Source organism: Canis aureus, chromosome 31, assembly GCF_053574225.1.
Source record: "Canis aureus isolate CA01 chromosome 31, VMU_Caureus_v.1.0, whole genome shotgun sequence".
In the NCBI taxonomy this organism is placed as follows: domain Eukaryota; kingdom Metazoa; phylum Chordata; class Mammalia; order Carnivora; family Canidae; genus Canis; species Canis aureus.
The window spans coordinates 16,703,096-16,725,535 of NC_135641.1; the positions used below are offsets into that span (position 1 = coordinate 16,703,096).

The window sequence follows — 22,440 nt, forward strand, 5'->3', positions numbered from 1 at the left end:
ACAAAAGTATGTTCTACATCCTCTAGCATTAGGAAGTTGCCAATGTGAATAACAGTGAGATGGTGCTACACACCTTTTAGAAATTTTACTTTTTTAAAAAATTTTACTCATTTGACAGAGAGTGAGCAAGGAAGTAGGGGTAGAGGTAGGCAGAAGGAGAGAGAAGCAGGCTCCCCCCAAAGCAGGGATCCCGATGCAAGCCTCGATCCCAGGACCCAGGGATAATGACCTGAGCCAAAGCAGACGCTTAACCAACTGAGCCACACAGGCACCCCAGCAACCGAGCCACCCAGGCGCCCCTACAAAGGCTAAAGTCCCAAAAAGGAGGATACTAGTTGCTGGAGGGAGATATATGACAGGAACGCTCCTTCATGCTGCGGATATAAATACGGTTGCTTTGGAAGAGAGTTTAGCAGTTTTTTCCAAGGCTCAATTAATCTCACCTGAGGGTCCAACAGTCACACTTCAGTATCTAGACAACTGCTTTGAAAACAGGTTCCACACAGTTTTTGTAAAATCTAACAATCACTCCTGGGAAAGAGTTTAGCAGTTTTATCAAAAAAATATTTTGCATACAATTACCACATAATTCAGCAGAGCACTCCTGGGAATTTATTCCAGAGAAGTGAAAATTTTTTTAAAAAGCATTTACATAGCCATTACACATATGAAGGCACCACTGCAGAGATGATAAAGATTTCTCAAATGTCTTCAATGTTGATTTTTAAAAGATTTGAGAGAGTGTGCAGTGGGAGGGGCAGAGGTAAAGGGAGACTCTCACCACACTCCCCACCGGCCAGAACCCAAACCCACGTGAGGCTCCACCCTACAACCTCGAGATCCTGCCCTGAGCCAAAATCAAGAGTCGATGTTTAACTGACTGAACCACCCAGGAGCCCCTCAAATGTTCTTAAGTGCAAAATCCACGCTGTGAACCCTTGGGGGTGGGAGGACAGCTGGGACACCCAGTCTACCTAGAGGGGTGGGAGGCCTGGAGGGCCTGAAGGCGGGAACTAAGGATGTGGGAGGGTGCCTGCATCCCCTTCCCACTTGGCATGGAGACAGGGCCTCCCCTCACCTTCAGAGTGCAGGGCTAAGTGCTGACTGGACCCCAGACCTACAGTGATGACACGGGGCTCCATTGTGGGCGGAACTGTGGTGCCCCAGGGTTCCAATGCCTGGCGCTACTCTGTGTCTGCAGGCTCTTGGAGGCACCCGTGCTCCGGATCTGGCTCAGTGCCCGACCAGCCCACTCTCACCAGTACCTCAGTGTATAAAGTGTAGGCACTCACAAGGTGACAGTTCACAGGTGACTGGGAGCTGCTCCCGGCCCCCCTTGGGCCACTGTAGGTCCTGTGGGTCTTGCTGCAGGTGTTGGCCTCCTGGGCTGGGGTGAGAACACACCAAACCCCATGTGATGCCCATGAGGCAGCTCCTGGAGCCCTTCCACAGCTCCACAAGGTGAGGGCTGCCTCCCTGCTGCCCCAGGCCAGGGAAGGAGCCTGTGTTCAGGGCTCGGGCGGCTCATCCGGGACCCCCACTCCCCTCAAGCCCTGTTCTGTGCAGGAGGCAACAGGTCAAGCCATGACCTTTCCAGTCCGTCTTAGGTGCATGGACCCCAACATGTGATGACCAATCCCCCACGCTGTGGTCCGGGGTGGATGGTCAGGGCTCTCTCGGTCCTTCTGGCTCATGAGCAGGCTTGATCTTCACAAACTGGAACATGGAGTCCCTCATGCTCCCGCATAACCCTCCTCAGGCTATTCACAAATCATTGCATAAGTTTTTACTTTTGATGAAGTCCAGTTCATTACTTTTTCCCTTTGGTCATTCTTCTTATGGAATCTAAGAGAAACCTTCGGTCTGCCCCAAGCCCACAGGAATACTCTCTGGCAGGCACATCCACCACCATCTCGGGGCCAGCCCTGGGCTGGGAAACGTCACACCAAGCATCAGGTCAGCAGCTCCCCGCAGCCTCATGGGCCCCCTTGTGCTACTGATAAGGGGGGTGGGAGAGCTCTGTCCTCTCAGCATGACGGCATGTCCTGGGACAGTGGCTGGGAAGGTGGACTGCAGGTGGGCCAGCTACAGACAGTGAGTGCCCCTGAGTGATCCTCCAGTCCAGCACGTCCCCCTCAGAGCTACTGTGTTGTCTCCACCCTCCAGTCAGACAGATGGGGACCTGCCCACAGGGAGCACACAGACGCATGTGTCCTCTGAAGGTTTTCATGTGGTGTCATCCTCGGATGTGTGTGGTTTGCAGCACCAGGCAAGAGGACCTAGAGACCCTGCTGGCCTTGGAAAGGGCTGACATCATAGCCGAATACCATCAGCTGAAGCCCAGACAAATACCATAGACACTAGAGCACCCACTAGATGTGGGGACCACATCTGCAAGAACAGGTGAGGCCCAGGAGGGGATCAGAGCCAAGCATGAGCCAAGCATGAGTTAGTTCAGCCCAGACAAGGACCACAGAAACCAAGATCAAATGAGATCCTGGGGACGGACCCCGGGTATCAGTAGAAGTGAGAGTCAATCTTGGCTCATAGTCATCAGTTGCCAATGAGCCCAGATGGGGACCACAGTCACCAGGTCCAGGTGAGGCTCAGGTGGGGACCAGAGTCACCAGGTCAGGTCAGGCCCAGGTGGGAATCATCTCTGGTAGAAGCAGATAAGGCTGTCAGGCTGCTCCCATTGGGCAGAAAGGCCCTTCCCCTCATTCCCGGACAATCTCAGAGGGGCCTGATCTCCCTCAGGATTCAGGGGAGAGGAGCCATTCTGCTCCCTCCTTTCCCCATGTCCCTGGCACTGATCGGTCCCCTCTGTTTCAGGCACGCCGGGTATGGTCTCCATAGGACCCTTGGGATGACGCTGACCCGTCACTGTGGAAGGTCACGGACAATCAGAGTTTTCTGCATTGAGTTCCCTGGACACCCCTTCATCCATCTCAGGAGGTGCCTCTCTTGAGGCTGGCACATCCCCCCAGATCAGGACCTCTTCCCCTTGGGCCCTCTGAGGGCCATGTCTGCCCTAGGCTAGAGCTGAGAGACCCAAGAGGAAAACCCTGGAAGTGGGTAGGAAGGGATCTGGGCCTGGGGGACGGCCCCTGGGCACCCAGAGGAGGGGTCTCCATGCCTGCTTTGTGGAGAACAAGGTGTCTGACACCTGCATCGGGGTCGGTGGTCAAGGCGTGGGGGAAGAGGCCCCTGCCAGGATGGCCCCCCTGCCTGGCCTGTTGCAGGAGGAGACCCTGATCTTTGGGGATCTGGGGCCTTCTCAGGCTTCTTGATTCCAGGGTTCACCAAATTGCTGAGGTCCTAGGCGAGCACGTTCTAGACAGAGCTCACCCCAAGCTGAAGAAGCACATGGCGAGTAGATGCTCCCCAGAGGCTCCATCCCCTTGGCCCCAGGGCAGGGGGTGCCAGCACGGCTCTTCTGAGCTGCCCCAGTTTGGTGTCAAGTTCCTCCCTCTGGGAAGCTTGGGGCACCCTCGAGGCTCTGAGGGGCCACTGGAAGTAGGTCCACCTGGCTCCACGGGGCTGCAGTGTGGGGCCTGAGCATCTCCTCTCCTTCTGCCAGGGCGAGGAACTGACGTGCACTGGCATTTACATCCCAAGTGGTTCCTTCAGTGTTTTGTCAATTAGGTAAGGGAACCCGAGGAACCCTGCTGCCTCATCCTGTCCCCTGACCCCAGGGAGGGCGGAGTTCAACCCCACCCTACAGACAAGCCAGGCCAGACCTTGGGCCAGAAGGCTGAGGCTCACAGCCCAGACCCACCTAGAGAAGCCCAGAGTGTCCCTGGAGGAGTTTCGAGGGAACAGGCTGTCTCTGCCTCAGCTCCCCCAGGGAGGCCTGGTCAGCCTGGGGTGTGGATGAGCCCTCGGGCCATTCTGCAGCCAGCCTGGGGTCCTTGTGGCATGTTGGTAGAAATGGGGGCAGAGTCTGTGCCCCCAGGTCTGTGGGTAGTGCTGGCCAGGATCAGAACCCAGAGTGGCCTGGAGCCCTGTACTTCCTGGGAGGAGTACATGCCCAGGAGGGGCTGTGGTGCCTCCCCGGATGTAGCCCGGGGGGTGGGAGCGGCGGAGGTTATGGGAAGATGGGAGACCCCAAGGGGCTCTGCTCAGGCCGCTCCTCCCTACCCTTGCTCCCATAAAACCCCTTATCCCTACCCAAAAGCACTGGGACGTGTAAATCCTGGACGTGGAGCGTGTGCTCACAGCCATGGCTTACATGATCCTCAAAGTACACAGGAGTAAGTGGGCCCCTGGGTGCCCAGGTGTGCCCGAGGCTGGGGGTGAGGGGACAGGGGTGTTGACCCCCTACTCTGAGCAGCACCCAGGCCTGGGGACGGGGGGACGGCTGAGCAGGCGAGTTGATCAGGACTCCCTGAGTGAGCAGCAGGCAGGGCCCTCCCTCGGTCATAGCACTGCCCACGGTGATCCTGCACAGCTGGACCCTCAGCTGCTGCCCTTGGGAGGCACCTGGAGGCCACAGAGCAGGGAGCCTCTGGGTCTCACTCACACCCACTGCCCAGAGAGCCTCCTGAAGCTGCCCTTGGAAGGTCCTCGGGAGTTTCTGCAGGACGTGCTGGTCCGGCCCTGGGCCCTGGAGGATGAGGTGGTGCTCAGACAACTTTGGGCCTCCTCCACGACCCAGCTCCGAAAGATGAAGTGTGAACTGCCCCCGCCCAGGTGTACCTAGGGCCCCATCCCCTCCCGATTCCACTTGCTGGGGCTGTTCACGTGGATAGGGCCCCCGGGTTTTCCTCCTCATCTCTGGCCCTCTCCTCTTCTGCTCCAGCCTCAGGGAAACCAGGCCGGGACTGAGTGTGCAGGCACTCACTGCAGGGGCTGGGTACCAGCAGTGTGGAGGGCTGTGGACAGCGTCAAGCCAGGGGGACCACCCGGGAGCCAAGAGGACCCCTGGGGCCCTCCAGCTGGGGACATACAGCCTTCTGGAGATGCAAAACCAGCCTGCCTCTTTCCAACGGGACCTGGAGAGTTACCTCAGGAGGCCCCTGGGCCTGGAGTGAGTGTCCCGGCAATTAAGCCTCTCCTCCCTTCTATTACCTAGACGCTGCCCAGAGTGGACGAGCAGGCCTCCCCAGGTGCAGCCACACAACGTGAGCAGCCTGGACCCCCTCCTGGCAGGGTCATCCTCAAGGCCAAGGAGCTGCTGCAGGAGGGAAGCTCCCCAGAGCCCACGGCTGTACACCTGTGTCTGGGAACATTGGGGGCTCTGCTTCTGTCTCAGCTGCCCCCAGCCCAGGACACCTCGCTGGCCCGGAGGCCCCGTAGAGATAATACCCCTCCTCATGCTCCCAGAGAACCAGTACAATGCAGGCAGGTGGCACCCAAACAAGGACCTGAAGCCAGAACACTGGGTCCCGTTCGCTTTGGCACCTGCCTGGGCCACACCACAGGCCACACAGCAAACCAGACAATAGAATCCCCCTTGGACGCCCCTCACGGGGTCCACCCAGCCCACTAAGATGACACTATAGGGATCCAGATACCTTCCTGTCCTGTGGCCACAGCAGTTCAAGTCCCTCGCTGGGCAGTGATAGGCAGGGCCAGCCCGTGCCAGGGCAGCGCTGAACCCACAACCCCAAGGCCCCACAGAGTCCTGGGGCCATCTGATCTCTGCCTCCATGCTCCTGGGCCTCTGAAGAAGAGCGAAATGGTGAGGGTGGGGGCCCTGAGGCCATGGCCACCATGCCCTGCCTCATCTCATTGTCCTTCCTGGAGGGTGCCCCCTCAACAGGAAGAGTCCCCGACCCAGACGGACCTGAGCTGGCCTCTCCCTAGGCTCTGGGAGAGAGGGTCGACATGAGCCCCAAAAGGGACAGAATGAAGACTGATGAGATTGAGCCCCCTGTGGCCCTCACCAGTTCTGGATTCTGCCCCAAGTCTCAGTGACCCTCTCAGAGCAGGATGTGGCCTCCTGGGACCCGGGCGTGCGCCACAAATCCAGGTCGCTGACCTAGGACAGCTCTGGGAATAACAGGGCACCCAGGGCAGGGGCAGGAGGGGCAGGCTGCTGGGCCATACCCTCATCCACAGTAGGAGGCAGACTCACCCACATGCTGGGTCTCCAGCAGTCAGTCCCCTGGCATGTGAGCCAGAAACTGGGGTCCAGATGACCTGCTGGGACCCAGCGCAGGAACCCTGAAGTTGCAGGTCCAGGTCTGGTCCGCTGTCCTCAGAACTGCCTCTCAGGCCCCAACCTCAGGACTCGTGCCCCCATTTGGGGTCAGCACAGCTTTCAAGCTGGGGGACTCTGGCACCAACACCCCCATGTGACTTTGGCTTTCTCCTAAAAGAAAGGAAGGTCCCCCTCCAGAGGGGAAGGCGCGCACCCTCAGCCCTGAGCCCCTGTTTGCTGTTGAAAGTTCAATAAAGTGTGGTTGTGTTAAAATGCACGGCCACCTCGTTTCTGCATCTGCCAGAGCTCTGTACAAAGGAGGGGACAGAACCCCAGAAGGGAGGAGGGGGCCCTGCCCAGGCCCCTAATAGCTCTTGCACAGGGGCCGGCAGGAACACAAAGCTGACCTGCCCTCCTGTCTTCCAAGGTCAGCCAGATGTCAGGGGCAGGACATTCACAGACTTACTGCGACTCAGCCTGTGCCCCACAGGTCAGGATAGGGCTGGGAGACAGTGACAGCCGGGGCTGGGGGCCTCAGTTCACGACGGTCTGTGCAAAGTGCCCTGGGAGATCTGCGCTGCCTCTGTCCAGGGAGCCTGGACTGGCTGGCCTCTGGGGCGCTTCCAACCTTCTTTGCCCTGAACCTCTGATCCTGGGACATAGAGAGCCATCGGGGCGGGCAACGTGGCCCTGGTAGTGACGTCAGGACAGCAGGCACTTGCAGCTCATGCTCCCAGGCCCCCTCACCGGGCGGGCTCAGCTTGCACACCTTGTGCTACCGCATCTCCTGCACCAGCGTGTGGAAGGATCCTCCACGCCCTAGTGAGTAGGGGATGAGGGATATTGGGGCTCAGCCTGGGTGTCTGGAGCACAGGGAACTGAGGGACCCCAGCCCCAGCTGACCCCCAAAGTCCTCTCACCACCAGGGCTGAACCCCCATGTCCTCTGTCCGCACGGGGTTCACCCCCAGTGTCCCCTCCCCCCCAGGGATACCCGCCATGTCCCTCCCGGCATAGGGCTGACCCTCAGTCCCCTCTGCATCCACAACAGCTCAGCACAAGCCCTCATGTAGGCCCCACAGGCACGGTGGGCACCTGTGCTGTCCCTGGCCTCACAGGGGAAGGAAGGAGGTTTCTGCAGGACACACTCACATGGTGACCAGCAGTGCTCCTGCTTAGGATGACAGTTGGTGACAGTTAGTGTTCTGTGTCGCTAATGCTGGCTCCTCCTCCCCGGTTCTCGCCACAGGAATGAAGGAGGAGGCCCAGGTCTCCTCCTGGTACATCAAACAGATAGATCTAGATATCAGCAGAAGCTTCCCCAACCACATTTTGGTCATGTTCTGGGACCACTTTGGGGTCGGGTGAGACTGCTGGGCAAGCGGGCTTCTGGGGGCCCCAGGGGAGGCCCAAGGGCTTCTGGGTAAGGAACACGGGGTGCCTGTGGCCAGGTGGATCTGCGCTGGCAAACAAAACACTGCCATGTGGTAAAGTGCTCGGGATGACCCACATGGTCCCGCCTGGGTCTCTGGGATGGGGAGGCCACCAGGACGGGGCCTCCAGGTGTCACTGTGTGAGCTGAACCCCAAGTGGGTTTGGAGATGCCCCGTTAAGAGCAGGGCACAGGGGCAGGGGCTGTGTGGGGGCAGGAAGGAGACCTGGGGGCCGGGCAGCACCGCCACAGCTGGACCAGGACACATGGACCCAATGAGGGTCGGACAGGTGAAAGGGACACCCGCCCTCAGTGTTTTTATGTATTTCTCAATGTTGTGCATTGAATTTTAGACAATTTGCACTGCTTGTAAATAAATCTAGTATGATGAGCCCCCAAATTCCGTCCCCTGTCCAGCCAGGGTCCTGCGCTGACCACACAGGTCCCCAGCAGCAAGTGTGTCACAGCAAACCCCAGACCTGGGGTCGAATTTATCTATAGCTCATCTGTGTGGCCTTGCACACTGCTGTCCTTGCCGTCTGGGAGCATCCTTTGGGAGCCTGGGCAGTGAGGGAGCCGTGGGAGCCTGACGTCCAAGAGGGGAGGGCTCTGAGGGGCCTCAGGAGTAGACACCCTCCATCAGGCAATGGCTCTTGCAGGAAGTGGGCTACTGCCAGGGCACGAACCAGATCGTGGCCATCCTGCTGATATTCCTGACTGAGGAGGATGTCTTCCGGGCGCTGGCCCAGCTGATGACCTACGGGAGGCACGCCATGCAAGTTAGGGGCTGGATGGGCCACTGGTCCGGACTACAGCTCAGAAGAGCTTCCTTGCAGGGCCACTCCAGCCATGGGGCAGGAGGGGACCCCCACTCAGCCTGCCTCCCCACTGGCATGGGCACCGCTTCCCCAGGTGGCCCTTGGTTTCCTGGAGCAACGGCCACCTGCACCACCATTTGCAGACTAGTCTTGCACTCCCGCTGCTCCCTCAGCCCTGACTTTGGTTGCCTTCTTGCCCCCAGGCCACCCCCCCAACCCACAGCCGACCAAATCCAAGTGCAGCATCTCCTGCTCCTGGGAGACCCCATCCTGATTCCAAAGCCCCAGAGATGGCCATGCCCACCCATAGGTCTCCCCGTGGCCTATACTCCCGGTCCCTTGGTGCTGGGGACCCCAGGCCCCTCCCCACGCTGACTACCACAAACAGGCATCCCCAGGGCTCCCTCCATTGGGCAGCTTCCTCCTCAGGAGCTCCCCGATAGGGCCGCCCCTACGTGCTCCCAGCTTGAGAGGCATAGAGGAAGGAGAGGCAGCCGGCACTCAGCTGGGACCCACTGTCAGACACGTGAATGTGGCCCAGTTGGACCTCAAACTGAGCTGACCCTCCAACAAAAATTCACTGCATGAACAAGACCAGGATTGACCAGGAGATACCAACTATCCACCTAATGCCAGCACCTACAGTAATAAAGATTGTGGATTCAAGCCAGTTAGGTGTTAGGATGGCACAGCTCAAAGTCACATAGCTGCACAGTGAGAGATACACACTCCAAAATTAACAAAAATCGGAATCCCCCTCGATGTTGTCAAAGGGCAGCAGAATGGTTACATACTCGATGCTCAGGTCACTCGGGAGAATAGATTGAAGATCCTGCAAATCACGACTGCACAGAGGTGTAGGAGGCATGGAGATATGTCTGCTGGGTTCTGACAGTGAGCAAGGAGCGGTAGGAAACATCTTACAGAGGGTGGACTCCCTCTTAGCAAAGGACACCAGATCCCTTCGAAGACGATACATGGTGAAATCTGTCCTTCTCTCTTTCTATTTTTGGTTTTCCCACTATTTGGTTCTTCATAATTCTATTTCAGCCTCCACCCTTCATCCAAGTCAATGACCATACAGGCTTTTTTAGGACATTGGGTCCCACAAGGAGGCACATCTTTCCCTACCAGGTTCAGAAATGATTATTGCCCAGGTTTGTGCTGATCCACCTAACTCGTGCCTTCACAGCTCTTCTCTCCTTGCAGAAGGAGAGGAAAAACAGGTCTTACAATGAAAGAAGCCCACTCCCACTCGGGTGGGACTGTCACTTGTGGGGAACGTCATCTGGGCAAAGTAGTGAAAGCGGGAGTGCATAAGAATAGGTTTTAGGTTAGCCATAGTCTGGTTCGAGTATTTTCCCGACGCAAGCACTTACCTTCTATATCATGTTTTATATCTTCATCTATTTATTATTTTTAAATATTTTATTTTTATGTAGTATCTATACCCAACATGAAGTTTAAACACATAATGCTGAGATCAAATCCACGGACCAAGGCAGCCAGGCACCCCAGTGCCATGTTTTACATCTCTTTGCTTGCTTGCCTATCTCTGCATCATCTGGAATTTGAGTCCATGATGGGGAGCTTTAGCTACCTCCAAATCCCGGAACCTCCTGCTACACGTCAATCCTAGTATGATGTGTGCCATTGAATAGCATTTAAATTTATTGATTTTTTATTGGTGTTCAATTTGCCAACATATACAATAACACCCAGTGCTCATCCCATCAAGTGCCCCCCTCAGTGCCCGTCACCCAGTCACCCCCAGCCCCCGCCCACCTCCCTTTCTACCACTCCTTGTTCGCTTCCCATAGTTAGGAGTCTCTCATGTTCTGTCTCCCTTTCTGGTATTTCCCACTCTTTTTTTTTTCCTTTCCCCTTTATTCCCTTTCTCTATTTTTTATATCCCCCAAATGAATGAGACCATACTGGCACAAAAACAGATCCATAGATCAATGGAATAGAATAGAGAATCCAGGAGTGGACCCTCAACTTTATGGTCAACTAATATTTGACAAGGAAAGACATCCACTGGAAAAAAGACAGTCTCTTCAATAAATGGTGCTGGGAAAATTGGACATCCACATGCAGAAGAATGAAACTGGACCATTCTCTTACACCATACACAAAGATAAACTCAAAATAGATGAAAGATCTAAATGTGAGACAAGATTCCATCAAATTCCTAGAGGAGAACCCAGGCAACACCCTTTTTGAACTTGGCCACAGTAACTTCTTGCAAGATACATCCACGAAGGCAAGAGAAACAAAAGCAAAAATGAACTATTGGGACTTCATCAAGATAAGAAGCTTTTGCACAGCAAAGGACACAGTCAACAAACTAAAAGACAACCTACAGAATGGGAGAAGATATTTGCAAATGACGTATCAGATAAAGGGCTAGTTTCCAAGATCTTTAAAGAACTTATTCAACTCAACAGCAAAGAAACAAACAATACAATCATGAAATGGGCAAAAGACATGAACAAAAATCTCACAGAGGAAGACATAGACGTGGACAACAAGCACGTGAGAAAATGCTCTGCATCACTTGCCATCAGGGAAATACAAATTAAAACCACAATGAGATACCACTTCACATCAGTGAGAATGTGGAACATTAACAAGGCAGGAAACCACAAATGTTGGAGAGGATGCAGAGAAAAGGGAACCCTCTTACACTGTTGGTGGGAATGTGAACTGGTACAGCCACTCTGGAAAACTGTGTGGAGGTTCCTCAAAGAGTTAAAAATAGACCTGCCCCACGACCCAGCAATTGCACTGCTGGGGATTTACCCCAAAGATACAGATGCAATGAAACGCTGGGACACCTGCACCCCGATGTTTCTAGTAGCAATGTCCATAATAGCCAAGCTGTTAACGGAGCCTCGGTGTCCATGGAAAGATGAATGGATAAAGAAGATGTGGTTTATGTATACAATGGAATATTACTCAGCCGTTAGAAATGACAAATACCCAGCATTTGTTTCGATGTGGATGTAACTGGAAGTATTATGCTGAGTGAAATAAATCAATCAGAGAAGGGCAAACATTATATGTTCTCACTCATTTGGAGAATGTAAATAATAGTGAAAAGGAATAGAGGGGAAGGGAGAAGAAATGGGTAGGAAATATCAGAAAGGGAGACAGAACATGGAACTCCGAACTCTGGGAAACAAACTCTAGGGGTGGTGGAAGGGGAGGAAGGCAGGGGGTGGGGTGATTGGGTGGCGGGCACTGAGGGTGGAACTTGACTGGTTGAGCATTGGTGTTATTCTGCATGTTGGCAAATTGAACAGCAATAAAAATAAATTTATTATTAAAAAATAAATATTTAAGAAAAAAATTTTTGGAAAGACCACAAATATGTGGAGATTAACCAATACTCTAATAGAGAATGAATGAGGCTACCAGGAAATTAAAGGAGAAATTTTTAAAAATATTTGGAAACAAATGAAAATGAAAACATATTTGTCCAAACCTCTGGGATGCATCAAAGGCAGTCTTAAGAAGGAATTACATAGCAATAAAGGCCTACCTAAAGACACAAGAAAAGTCTCAAATACACAACCTCATCCTATATCTATAGGAGCTAGAAAAGGACAAGCTAACAAAGCATAAAGCCTGCAGGAGAAGGGAAATAATAAAGTTGAGAGCACAAATACACAATTAGAAACAACAAAACACTAGAATGGAATAACGAAACGAAGAGCTGGTACTTCAAACTAAGTAATAAAATGGATCAAGCCTGAGCCAGACTTATCAACAAAAAGATAAAGGACCTAAATAAATAAAATCCCAAATGCGAGAGGGGATAGCTACACCACAAAGGAAAACAATTAAAAGAGAATACTATGAAAAACTATAAGGCAACACACTGGGAGACCTGAAAGCCATGGACAAATCCATAGAAATGTACAAACTACCAAAACTTAAATAGGAAGAAATAGAAATGTGAACAGACCCATAACTAGCAAAGACATTGGATCAGCAAGGCACCTGGGTGGCTTAGTGGGTGAGCATCTGCCTTTGGCTCAGGTCATGATCCCGGGATCCTGGATCAAGTCCCACATCAGTTCTCCCACAGGAGCCTGCTTCTGCATGTACCTCTGCCTCCCTCTCTGTGTTTCTCATGAATAAATAAATAAAATCTTTTAATGCAATCCCTATCAACATAGCAATAGCATTTTTTTTTCACAGAGCTGGAACAAGTAATCCTAAAATTTGTATAGAACCACAAAAGGTTGAAAAAAGCCAAAGCGGTGTTGGAAAAGAAAACCAAAGCTGGGCCATCACAATTTTAGACTTCAAAAAAATTTTTTTAGACTTCAAGTTATATTACAGAGCTCTAGTGATCAAAAAAGTATGGTGCAGGCACAAGAAGATGACACGCAGATCAATAGAACAGAATGGAAAACCGAAACACGATACAAACCTATAACTCTATGCTCAATTAATCTTCAACAAAGCAGGAAAGAATATGCATTGGCAGAAAGACAGTCTTTTCAACAAGCAGTGTTGGGAAACCTAGACAGCCACATGCAGAAGACTGAAATTGGATCACTTTCATACACCGTATGCCAAAAATAAATTCAAAATGGATTAAAGACCTAAGTGTGAGATTTGAAACCATAAAAGGAAGAAATGATAGGCAGTAATGTATTTAACATTGGCCATTGGATCTTTCTAGATATGCCTCTGAGGCAAGGGAAACAAAAGCAAAAATAAACTATTGGGTCTTCATCAAGTCGAAACGGTTCTGTACAATGAAGGAAACAACCAAAGCTACAAGGCAACATACAAAATGAGAAAAGATATTTGCAAACGACATATCCAGTAAAGACTTAGTATCCAAAACATATAAAGCAAATATAAATCTCAGCATCCTAAACGCAAGTGACCGAATTAAAAATGGGCAGAAGACACGAAACGACATGTTCTCTAAAAGACATCCAGATGGCCACCAGGCACAGGAAAAGACACTCAACATCACCCATCATCAGGGAAATGCAAATCAAAACCACAATGAGATATCACCTGACTCTTGTTATAATGGGTAAAATTAACAGCACAAGAAAGAACAGGTGTTGGTGAGGATGGGGAGAAAGGAGAACCCTCTTACTTGCTGGTAGGAATTCAAACAGGTGCAGCCTGTTGCATACTGTGGAAAACACTATGGGGATTCCTCTAGAAGTTAAAAATAGAACTACCCTACGATTCAGACATTGCACAACTAGGTATTTAACCATAGGATACAAAAGTACAGATTCGAATGGGGACATGCAGCCCAATGTTTACAGCAGCATTATCAACAAGAGCTAGCCAAATTATGAACACAGCCCAGGTGTCCATCGACAGGTGAATTGGCAAAAAAGATGTGGTCAATATACACACTGCGGTATCACTCAGTCATCAGAAAGGATGAAATGAAGCCATTTACAATGATGTGGAAAAAGCGACTAAAATTATGGTAACTGAAATAAGTCAGAGAAAGACAAATACCATACGACTGCATTCATATGTGGATTTTAAGAAACCAAACAAACTGGCAAAGGGGAGGGATGAGAGAAGCAAACCAAGAAACACATTCTTAACCATAGAGGAGAAACTAATAAATACCAGAGGAAGGTTAGCGGGGGGTGGGGAAATGGGGGATGGGGATGACGGAGGGCACCTGGGATGAGTACCAGGCATTGTATCCAAGGGTTGAATCACTCTCTTGTACACCTCAAACTAATATTATGCTGTGTTAACAAACAGGAAAATCCAATAGAGCATATTTAGAGCCATATATCCCCTCCTTATCTCAGCTCAGGAGATGCCGGCCAGGTCATCTGGGGAGGCCTCTGAATGGATGGAGCCAAGGACAAACCCTAAAGAAAAACTTTAACCCATTGAAGATACTAGGAGTTCCAGTGCCAGACACATGCCCCATGCCCAGATCCAATCTCTACCTGTGTACAGACACGAATCCTACCCTAACCTTAATCCTAATTTTCACCTAGCCTAACACTGGACTTATCACTAACTGAAAACAAAACACCAATCACTAGCCCCTAATCCATACACCTAATCATGACTCCACCATAACCCTAACCCTAACCCTAATCCTAACCCTTATCCCCTAACCCTAAACACTGAAACGTAACCCTAACCCTTAACCCTAGCCCTACCTGTGTTGTAACCCTACCCGAACTCCGAAACCTAACCCAAACACTAGCCTAAGCCCTTAACACAAACCCCTAACCTTAACCCTGCCCAAATGCCCCTCACCATAATCCTAACCATTAAACCTTAACCCCCACTCCTAAACTCATACCCTCCCCCAACCCAAACCTCTAACCTTAACCCCTATCCCAAATGTAACACTAGCTCTAAACTAACACCTAACTCCTAAACCAACCCCAACCCTAAACCTAACGCTAACCCTAAACACTAACCCTAACCCTCACCTTAACCCTACCATTATCCTAACCCTACCCCCTAACTCTAATATTAACTCTAACTTATCCCTTACCTTGTGGTTTTGAAGAGTCCCTGCTGATGTCTGCGTGGACCCGACCAATGCCTCCAGAAGCCTCCATAGTGGGTTTTTAAACACCAATTTCTGTAGGCATGTCGGGCCCTACATCAGCCCCAAACTCAGTACCACAGATCCTGAGGAGGCCAGGGCTGCTGTCAGAGTGGCCGTGGCCCCATGTGCTCCCCAAGCCTCCCCAGCGCGGGGGCTCCTGTTCCTGCAGGTGGACAAGAGCCCCTGCACCTGCCAGCCCCCTGGGGCAGTGCCTGCGCTCGGGCACCCCCTGCAGGGTGTTCAGGCACCACAGGAGCCCTGCAGGAGGCGGGGTCCTCACTGCCAGGGCCCCACCTGCCTCCTTCCTGGCTCCAGCTGAGTCCTAGAAGCTTTGCAATGGCTCACTGACATGAGCTACAATATCTGGGCTCCTCCCGAAATACTTAAGGAACAAGGAATTGGAACCCATAGGATATGAAATGAAATGTGGGCAAAACTTTTACAACTTCCACCAAAAGTCACTCAACATTGTATGTAAATTTAAAACCATAGCTATCAAAACATCAAAATACGACATAAAAGAAAATCTACATGACCTTGAGTTTGCTGGTGCGTTTTAACACACAACACCAAACACGATCCAGAAAAGAAAAAAACATAATGTGAACTTTACAAATTTAAAACTGCTACTCTGTGAAAGGCATTGCCCAGGGAACCTAGGGACCTCTCACAAACTGAATATTTGTTCAAATATTTGAAAATATTTGTTCAAAACACACATCTCATATTAAAATTCTTTACTTTTTATTCAATCTACACAAAACAAACTTCATAACAGTAAGAACACAGATAATTTAATTAACAATGGGTGAATATCTGAGTAGACACCTGGACAAAGATGATAGGCAGATAATAAGCAAGCCTGCTATGTTCTACATCCTCTAGCATTAGGAAGTTCCCAATGTGAACAATGTGAACAACAGTGAGATGGTGCTACACACCTTTTAGAAATGCTATATATATTTTTTATTTTTATTCTTTTATATCTTTTCTTTTTTATTATAAATTTATTTTTTACTGGTGTTCAATTTGCCAACATACAGAATAACACCCAGTGCTCATCCCGTCAAGTGCCCACCTCAGTGCCCATCAGCCAGTCACCCCCACCCCCACCACCTCCCCTTCCACCACCCCTAGTTCGTTTCCCAGAGTTAGGAGTCTTTCATGTTCTGTCTCCCTTTCTGATATTTCCCATTCATTTTTTCTCCTTTCCCCTTTATTCCCTTTCACTATTTTTTATATTCCCCTAATGAATGAGATCATATAATGTTTTCCTCCGATTTACTTATTTTTTCAATTTTACTTATTTGACAGAGAGTGAGCAAGCAAGTAGGGGTAGAGGTAGGCAGAGGGAGAGAGAAGCAGGCTCCCCCAGATCAGGGAGCCCTATGGTGGCTCCATCCCAGGACCCAGGGATCATGACCTGAGCCAAAGGCAGGCACTGCAGCAACTGAGCCACACAAGCATCACAGCAGCTGAGCCACCCAGGTGCCCCTAGAAATGCTAAACTCCCAAAAACGAGGATACTAGTTGCTGGAGGTTGGCATATGACGGAACGCTCCTTCATGCAGCGCATATAAATATGGTTGCTTTGGAAGATAGTTTAACAATGTTTTCCGAGGCTAAATAAATCTCACCTGAAGTTCTGGCAGGCACACTTCTAGTATCTAGACAACTGCTTGGAAAAAACAGTTTCCACACAGTTTTTCTAAAATCTTACAATCACTCCTGGGAAAGAGTCTAGCAGTTTTGTCCAAAAAATATTTTGCATACAATTAACACATAATTCAGCAGTAGCACTCCTGGGAATTTATTCCAGAGAAATGAAAATTAAAATAAAAGCGTTTACACAGCCATTACACATGTGAAGTCACCTCTGCAGAGATGATAAAGATTTCTCAAATGTCTTCAATGTTGATTTTTAAAAGATTTGAGAGAGCATGCAGTGAGAGGGGCAGAGGGTAAGGGAGACTCTGAAGCAGACTCCCCCCACCGCTGTGGCCGAGCCCCACCTGAGGCTCCACACCACAACCTCGAGATCCTGAACTGAGCCAAAATCAAGAGTAGATGTTTAGCTGACTGACCCACCCAGGAACCCCTCAAATGTTCTTAAGTGCAAAATCCATGCTGTGAACCCTTGGGGATGGAAGGACAGCTGGGACACCCAGTCTACCTAGAAGGGTGGGAGGCCTGGAGGGACTGAGGAGAGGAACTAAGGATGTGGGAGGGTGCCTGCAACCCCTTCCCATCCGGCATGAGACAGGACCTCCCCGCGCACCCTTGGCCTTCAGGGTGCCAGGCTAAGTGCTGACTGGACCCCCGACCTACAGTGATGACACGGGACCCCATTGTGGGCGGAACTGTGGAGCCCCAGGGTTCCACCGCTGCCTGGCACTACTCTGCGACCCCAGGCAGTTGGAGGCACTTGTGCTCCGGATTTGCTCACAGCGCCCAAACTATTCCACTCTCCCCAGAACACCAGTGTATAGTGTCGGTGCTGACACAGCGACAGGTCACAGCTGAGTGGCAGCTGCTCCCTGCACACCTCGGGTCACTGTGGCGCCTGTGGGTCCCAGTAGGGGTGCTGGCATCCTGGGTTGGGGTGAGAATGCACCGAACCCTGTGTGATGCCTAGGAGGCATCTCCTGCAGCCCTTCCACAGCTCCACGGGATCAGAGCTGCCTCCCTCCTACCCCAGGCCAGGGAAGGAGGCTGCGGTCAGGGCTAGGGCAGCTCATTCGGGACCACTACTACCTTGTAAGCCCTCTACTGTGCAGGGGAGACCCAAGCCATGACATTTCCAGCCAGTCCTAGGTACATGGACCCCGACATGTGATGACCAATCCCCCCACCCTGTGGTCCGGGGTGGACGATCTGGGCTCTCTGGGTCCTTCTGGTCCATGAGCAGGCTTGCTCTTCACAAACTAGAACATGGAGGCCCTCATCCCCCCCACCCCGATTCTCCTCAGGCTATTCACAAAACACTGTATACAGGGTGTGTAGTTTGTTCATACTTTTGCTGGCATAAGTTGTTAATTTTGATGAAGTACAGTTGATTGCTTTTTCCCTTTGGTCGTTGTGCTTGTCGAATCTAACAAAAACCTCGTCTACCCCAAGCCCGCAGGAACACTCACCTGAAGGCCCATCCATAGCCATCTCGGCACCAGCCCTGAGTTGGGACACGTCACCCCAAGTATCAGGTCAGCAGTTCCCCTAGCCTCCTGGGCTCCTTTGTGCTCCTGGTAAGGGGGTGGGAGAGCTCTGTCCTCTGAGCATGATGGCGTGTCCTGGGACAGTGGCTGGGAAGGTGGATGGTAGGTGGGCGAGCTACAGACAGTCAGTGCCCATGAGTGATCCTCTAGCCCAGCATGTCCCCCTGGGAGCTATGGTGTTGTCTCCACACTCCAGTCAGACAGATGGGGACCTGCCAACAGGGAGCACACAGACGCTTGTGTTCTCTGAAGGTTTTCTTTTTCTTTTTTTTTTTTAATTTTTTTTAAGTTTTATTTATTTATGATAGTCACAGAGAGAGAGAGAGAGGCAGAGACATAGGCAGAGGGAGAAGCAGGCTCCATGCACCGGGAGCCTGATGTAGGATTCGATCCCAGGTCTCCAGGATCGCGCCCTGGGCCAAAGGCAGGCGCCAAACCGCTGCGCCACCCAGGGATCCCCTCTGAAGGTTTTCATGCGGTGTCATCCTTGAATGTGTTTGGTTTGTAGCACCAGGCAAGAGGACCTAGAGACCCTGCTAGCCTTGGAAAGGGCTGATATCATAGCCGAATACCATCAGCTGAGGCCCAGACAAGTACCATAGATGCTAGAGAACCCACTAGAGGTGGGGACCCTTCCTGCAAGGGCAGGTGAATCCCAGGAATGGATCAGAGGCAAGCATGACAGGTCAGTCCAGAGAAGGACCACAGTCACCAAGAACAAATGAGATGCTGGGGATGGACCCAGGCATCAGGAGCAAGTGAGGGTCCATCCTGGATCTTAGACACCAGTAGCCGATGAACCCAGGTGGGGATCACAGTCACCAGGTCCCCATGAGGCCCAGGTGGTTGTATACTTAGGTATGTGGCAGCCGGTATGGCCCAAATGGTATCATAAGCAGTAACACCAATTATGTACCGGTTGAGGATCATAGCAGAGTCCAGCCAATGAGAACCAAGGGGTGATGTTGCCAGTAGGAGCAGGTAAGGCCAGGTGGGGATCATAGTCCTCAGGTGCTCCAGATGTCCTGATGTATAGCCATCCAATGGAGGTGAGACCCAATCAGGGATCTGAATCAAAGCTGAGAAGCGAGGGCCCAGGCAGAGATGAAAATCAGAGCAGCAGAGCCTGATGGCCCGGGGCATCAGAACCAGGTGAGGCCCAGGAGGGAATCAGAGCCAAGGATGAGCCTGGTCAGCCCAGACAAGGACTATAGTCATTAGGAACAAGTAAGGCCCTGGGGACTGACCAGGGCATCAGTAGAAGTGAGGGTCCATCTTGGCTCGTAGTGATCGGTAGCAATGAGCCCAGGTGGGGACCACGGTCACCAGGTCCAGGTGATGCTCATGTGGGGACTGGTCACCAGATCAGTTCAGGCCCAGGTGAGGATCATCTCTGGTGAAGCAGATAAGGCTGTCAGGCTGCTCCCGTTGGGCAAACAGGCCCTTCTTCTCATGCCCGACGAATCTGAGAGGGTCCTGATCTCCCTCAGGATTCTGGGGAGAGGAGATACTCTGTTCCCTCTTTTCCCCATGTCCCTGGCACAGATAGGTCCCCACCATGGGTTCTGCTCTGTTTCAGGCATTCCGAGTAGGGTCCCCATGGATCCCTGGGATGATGCTGACCTGTCACCATGGAATATCACGGACAATCAGAGCCTTCTGCACCCTTTCATCCATCTCAGGTGGGGGTTTGCATTTGTAGGAATGCCTCTCTGGAGGCTGGTCCATCTCCCCTCGTCAGGACCTCATCCCCTGGAGCCCTCTGAAGACCATGACTTCACTGGGCTGGAGCTGAGTGACCCAGGAGGCAAACACGGGATGTGGGTTGGAAGGGAGCTGGGCCTGGGGGCTGGCCCCTGGGCACTCAGAGAAGTGGCCTCCATACCTGCTGTGGGGAGGTCCAGGTGTGTGCCTCCTGCTTTGGGTTGGGGGGTGTCCTCTCCTTCAGCAAGGACTCCAGAGGTGAGGGGCTCTGGGATGATAGCCTGCTTTCTATAGGAGGATGGTCTGGTCTGGGGCAAATCGGAGGGGTGTTCCTCACTCACACCCCCAGGCCAGGGCTTCCACAGTCCTGAAGGTTTCTGCGGGGCTGCAGCTAGATGCTGGGGACAAAGCAAGGTCAGGGAGGGAGGTTGGGCAGCAGAGGAAGGCGTTGACCAACATGGGCAGGAAGAGGGAAGAAGAGGAGGAGGAAGCAACCCTGGGTCAAAAACAAGGGAGGGAGAACAGCTCAGTGGCCTTGGTCGGAGGGGAGGAGGCTGCTGCGTCGACGGCACCACAGGAACCTCCTGGAGGCTGAAGACTCCATTTGGGTCCAACGGGGCTGCCTCTGTCCCTCTCAGCCCTGCTTTCTGCCCAGTGGCTGCTTGATGGGTCAGGCATGGGTCGTGCTCAGCGGCTCTGACAAGACAAGAGGTACAATGGGGAGAGTAGTGGAGGTGACAGCAAGAGGGGTGGATTCAGGGGACAGCAAGGAGGACACCCAGGGTGCAGGGGGAGGCGGGCTGGAAGCCGGTAGTCAGTCCCTGGGAAGGCAGGGGGCCCCTGCCAAACAGTCACGGGGGCACCTAGACCACTCAGGCTGGTCCATACAGTGGCAGGGCACCTCCTGGGGGCTCCGAGGGGGCCTAGCCTACCACCAGCAACAACCCTTCTTGGACCCCCCAGAACCCTGTCGCAGCCCGACCACAGGCAGCAGGCAGCCTCTGCCTTCCCTAGGGGACCCTCCCCTCCAAGTGCTGTGGGCTCATATGTGGGGGACTCTGGGGCCAAGCCTGGAGCTCAGGGCTGTGCCTCCGCCTTCCTGGAAGAAGGACCTGCCCGGCCCCAGCCCCAGCCCCTCGAGGCCAAGGTGAGAGTCCTTCCTGGGCACTGGGCAGGATTCAACAGTGGGCGTGAGGCCAGCTGTCCACAGACCCCGCCCCCAGAACATCCCCAGGGTGTCTCCCCAAACTCCCTTTCCCAGCGCTGCCCGGGCTGCCAGGAACGCACCCCAGACCCCGAGCTGTGGTCAGCGGGAAGGGCTCTGTGCCTTCCTGGCTCACTTCTCTGAGTCCCCTAGGGTGACTGGACGAGGCAAAGTGCGCCCACCTCCCAGGGCTAGAGGCTCATCTGCTGCCCCTGTATGTCCTTTTCCAGAAACAACACCAGCAAACCTGGCGAGCCAACAAGTGGCTAACAATGCTCAGGAAATGGGGCCACTACCAGCAAGCAAGAAGGTGGGCACTCTGTCCTGAGGGGGCTTGGGGCCGCACAGAGCCGCCTCCTGCCCTGTCCGTGCAAGATTTCCCTGCCTGGGAAGAGTCTGCTGCCAGAGGCAAAGCTTCCACAAGCCCAAGCTTTGTGACGTGGGGAGCCTCAGTCCAAGGCCACAAAACCCTGCTCCTTGTGGTGGACGAGGCCCAGCTCTAGGTAGGCCCAGCCTCTCTGGAGACACCGTATAGCTAAAGCCACAATCTTCTCCATGCCTCCCATTCTCTGAGCTCCAAGGTGCCGCCCTGGGCCCAACTCCCCGACACTGCCTTCCTTCTGCAGCTGAGTAGTCAAGTTTTCAAGGGGGTCCCAGCAAGCGCTGTGTGCAGTACTAAGGCAGAAGAGCCGCACACAGCTGGGCTCCCTGACGCCTCTCCCTCACCTGGATTAGGACCTGTAATTCAGGCTGATTAGGTTATCCACACAAGATGTGTGGCTCCTGGGCAGGATCCATTGTAGCCCCATGGTCGAGAGGCCCAGGACACCATCACATCTGTCTACACACACAGGAAAGCAAGCCCACAGATAGTAACGGCATCTCGTGGGCCTACTCGATGGATAATAGGGCTGAGCTCTTGAAGCCCTGACACTTTGGCTTCTCTGTAGAGCGGGCAACTTGGATGTATTCCCACCCTGGTCCGGTCACCATATGTACAAGCATGTGTGTTAACCACCCATTGAGTTTGGAAATTCTTCCTTTGGACAGGTTCTCACTGGCATGGTCAACACTATGCCCCTGGTGCCTCTGCTCCACACCCCGTGGTTAACCCCCCAAGAAGTTCACTTCTCTCCGACAACATCTAAGGGCTACTGTCCCTTCCACAGGGAACAACGCCCATGACACATGGTAAAAACTCACCTGAATTCTGGCTTCTGGAATGCCTGTTCTTCTGGCCAGGCTCTCCCTCATAGCAATGCCAGGAAACCACTCCTCCACGAAGGCTTGAAGGAAGATACTGGTTTGGGATGCAGAAATGGATGTCAGTTTTCTCTTGCCTTCCT

The 22,440-nt window shown here is 52.6% G+C and overlaps 3 long non-coding RNA genes across 6 annotated transcripts; 1 reads left to right on the forward strand and 2 right to left on the reverse strand.

Annotated features, from left to right (window-relative positions):
• Positions 1-537: 537 nt before the first annotated feature.
• Positions 538-7,552, reverse strand: LOC144302419 (uncharacterized). 4 transcript variants are annotated; one of them, XR_013369273.1, is made up of 3 exons: positions 7,297-7,552; positions 6,612-6,964; positions 538-6,316 (listed from the first exon to the last, which is right to left on the reverse strand). It is a non-coding gene; the product is annotated as an uncharacterized LOC144302419 (long non-coding RNA). The 4 variants fall into 4 exon arrangements; XR_013369274.1 differs by having other exon boundaries at positions 538-5,665; positions 6,080-6,964; XR_013369272.1 differs by having other exon boundaries at positions 538-4,606; positions 5,517-6,964.
• Positions 7,553-18,093: 10,541 nt separating this feature from the next.
• Positions 18,094-21,418, forward strand: LOC144302201 (uncharacterized). The gene is made up of 3 exons (XR_013369048.1): positions 18,094-18,174; positions 19,766-19,868; positions 21,325-21,418. It is a non-coding gene; the product is annotated as an uncharacterized LOC144302201 (long non-coding RNA).
• LOC144302200 (uncharacterized) lies at positions 18,446-20,298 on the reverse strand. Its single transcript, XR_013369047.1, has 3 exons — positions 20,072-20,298; positions 19,434-19,977; positions 18,446-19,265 (listed from the first exon to the last, which is right to left on the reverse strand). It is a non-coding gene; the product is annotated as an uncharacterized LOC144302200 (long non-coding RNA).
• Positions 21,419-22,440: the final 1,022 nt, after the last annotated feature.